The sequence below is a fragment of the Temnothorax americanus genome, unplaced genomic scaffold, assembly GCF_048541705.1.
Source record: "Temnothorax americanus isolate GAGA-0224 unplaced genomic scaffold, ASM4854170v1 Scaffold117, whole genome shotgun sequence".
NCBI classification, from domain to species: Eukaryota; Metazoa; Arthropoda; class Insecta; order Hymenoptera; family Formicidae; genus Temnothorax; species Temnothorax americanus.
The window spans coordinates 129127-132500 of NW_027509250.1; the positions used below are offsets into that span (position 1 = coordinate 129127).

Genomic DNA, 3374 nt, shown 5'->3' on the forward strand with positions numbered 1-3374 from the left:
AATTTGTGTCAAAAATTTCAAAATCTTATAGAAATACAGTTAAAAAAAATTAAAAAAAAATTTTTTGAAAAAAAAAAAACGTTCCATTTGACCCATGTTTCGTAAAGTTATGAGCGTTTAAAAAAAAATAACGTAATTTTTCAAAAATCGATATTTTGAAAACGGTTCGACAAAAAAATTTGAAAAAAATCATGGAGGCCTCTTTCAACCAATACTATAACATAAAAAATTTTCAACAAAAATCGAAGATGCAAAACCCAAATGGTGTCCGATTTGGCGTGGAACGCCCCATATAAACACATGGTGTGTGTGAGTTTGTTACTACGTTTACGCGAGCGTTACTTCTACTGTAGTAATTTACGATAATTCCTTCGCGTAAACGGGATTTTGTAGTAACTTAAGATAATTTACTCCGCGTAAACGAGTAATATATCGTAAGTTACTACAGAAGTAACATTCGCGTAAACGTAGTATGTGTGTGTGTGTGTGTGTGTGTGTGTGTGTGTGTGTATATACATCTTCCATTGCATAAATTCTGCAAATGCACTTTGCTTGAAAAATACATATGATATAAAGGCACAAAATAAAAATTTATGCAGAATTATTCTTATTGTTCTAGTACAAAGTAATAGGAGCATGATCCTGGAGAAGTCCCATGTCCGTGATATCGTCATCGTGGACGGGGCCTGGGGCCCACAAAAAAAATAATTAAAATAATATATTTATGTGCGTATGCGTATCGTGCTCGTGCGATTGCGTATGCGTGTGCGTGTGTATGAATATGTATGTTCAATTGCATTACGGTTTTATATGTAATATTATTTACTTTTGACAGTAACAATAAAAAAAATAACATATATTTCATTTATATATGTATTTTCGTTTACATTTCTCAACATTTTATCAACAAAATAATAAACAGAGTTTTTTGTCCTAAATAACATTACCGTTTTTCTTTCTGAAATATACCCTAGAATTCCAAAAAGTCCTGATTTTACCATACTAAGTGTACGCTACCCAGTGTACTAAGAGAGAGAGGGACAGCAATGAGAGAGGGAAAGAGGGAGAGGGAGAGAGAGAGAGAGAGAGAGAGAGAGAGAGAGAGAGAGAGAGAAAAAGAAAGAGAGAGAGAGGAATAAATGGGTGCATGCAAATTACATACATAGAGAAAGGAATAATAATACGAGAGATATCTGTCCTTGTCTAACGAGGCATCTGTACGACATATCTGTCAAAGCTCGTTCTTTGAAACGGCTTCATAGATCGCAAAATCCTTTTACAGGAGTAAAGTTTAGGTACTAATGAAGGGTGGGATTGTAAAATAATTAGTAATAATTAAAAAAAAATGGAAAATTGCCTAACGAGATATCTGTACCACATGGGCCCGATTCTCTAACGAGAAACATATGCACAAACACTGCTCTAACAGAAAGGCTGCAAATTGATTTGCTCTCTGTCGCACAGTTTTTAGCCAATAAGCTTGCAGCTTTTCTGTTAGAGCAGAGTTTACGCATACGTTTGTAGATAGAAAATCGGGCCCCATATCTGTCAAAGCTCGTTATTTGAAACGGCTTCATAGATCGCAAAATCCTTTTACAGGAGTAAAGTTTAGGTACTAATGAAGGGTGGGATTGTAAAATAATTAGTAATAATTGAAAAAAATGTAAAAATGTCTAACGCGATATCTGTACCACATATATCTTTCAAAGCTCGTTTTTTGAAACGGCTTCATAGATCGCAAAATCCTTTTACAGGAGTAAAGTTTAGGTACTAATAAAGGGTGGGATTGTAAAATAATTAATAATAATTAAAAAAAATGTAAAAATGTCTAACGCGATATCTGTACCACATATCTTTCAAAGCTCGTTCTTTGAAACGGCTTCATAGATCGCAAAATCCTTTTACAGGAGTAAAGTTTAGGTACTAATGAAAGGTGGGATTGTAAAATAATTAGTAATAATTGAAAAAAATGTAAAAATGCCTAACGAGATATCTGTATCATATATATGTCCTGGTTCGATTGCTGTGTAGAAACCAGACAATGTAGCCAACCCCGAAACTGCCCACAGCTGCGTGCGCCATCTCGCCATCTCTCGCAAGATCCGTGAACTACTGCTGTGACATAATTGCTGCTCTGCGTGAATATTTTTGTGAAAAATATACACGATCGTTTCAAAGCTCTCATTTTTATTCCAGGCTTTCAATCTCAATTTCAAAGGTACGTTATTGTTTGTGCACGTCTTCTGAAGGGTGGGAAAGTTTAATTTCGTACATATTACGTATACAACTGTTTATATCAGAAAATAAGGTTTTGAGGTGACAGCATTTTAAAAATTTTTTCAATTATTACTAATTATTTGACAATCCCACCCTTCATTAGTACCTCTACTTTACTCCTGTAAAAGGATTTTGCGATCTGTAAAGCCGTTTCAAAATGAGAGCTTTGAAATGAATTGTCGGTAATTTGGACGGCTTTAGCATCCCCTTAAGAGTCTGGACAGACTTTGGGAGTGCAACAACATGGCGTGAATGTCACGTATATAGGGACTCTATTCTAGACGCCCTAGATGGAAGAAAAACACTATGGCGTCGATGACTACACGTAATCGTTGTATTGTTGTGATATCGTGAGAGAATTCTACAGAGGCTGTGAGAAAGTGTGTTTGTCTATATTTTTATTTTGACTTGATAGAGATAAGATAACCAAAACTTTAAAATACCTGAAAATAATATTTCAATAAAATAAATTATAATAGTATACAATTTATTGATAGAGAAAATTACGAGATGTATATATAGATAAATGCATGACATTGTCATTTTCATTTTTTATTAATTTTGTAATTCTTTATTTCAAATTCTAAGACACCTATTCTGTAAATGTTAACGACATCATTTCGTGCTTTGCGCAGGTATGTAACACTACAGGGGCTCTATTCTCGAATCACTCGCAAATTTGCGCATACGCACGATTCGAATGGTCGAAGATGCGCATACGTTTCTGACACGGTATTCTTGGGGTGTTTCCGACAAGTAGTCGGATTTCTAATCGGCTCGATCAGTGGTACTCAATCAGTTCATTTCGAAAAATCCCCTAGACTAATCTTTGCTGTCTCAGCACTCGGATTACGGATTACTGCGTTGCGTTGTGAGGAGCAAGTCGCAATTGTTCTCTCTGAAAGTTGAGTTCGTTGAGTTTTAATCAAAGCAGAGAAATAGGTACGTATTATTGTTCTAATGATTAACACTTTATTTTCTTTGAAATATACATTAAATAATAGAAGTATATGTACATACACGTTTCACTGACAGAAATCCCGAAAAACGAATTGTTAACCTCACTAACCTCTAACTTCACTTAACCTCACTACATT

The 3374-nt window shown here is 34.7% G+C and overlaps 1 long non-coding RNA gene across 2 annotated transcripts in view; it reads left to right on the forward strand.

The window, feature by feature from the left end:
• The first annotated feature begins 3015 nt into the window (after positions 1-3015).
• Positions 3016-3374, forward strand: part of LOC143908842 (uncharacterized) — a 1520-nt gene continuing 1161 nt past the window's right edge. For both annotated transcript variants that reach the window (XR_013260269.1, XR_013260268.1), the window contains exon 1: positions 3016-3219. This is a non-coding gene — a long non-coding RNA (uncharacterized LOC143908842). The remainder of the gene's footprint in view (positions 3220-3374) is intronic.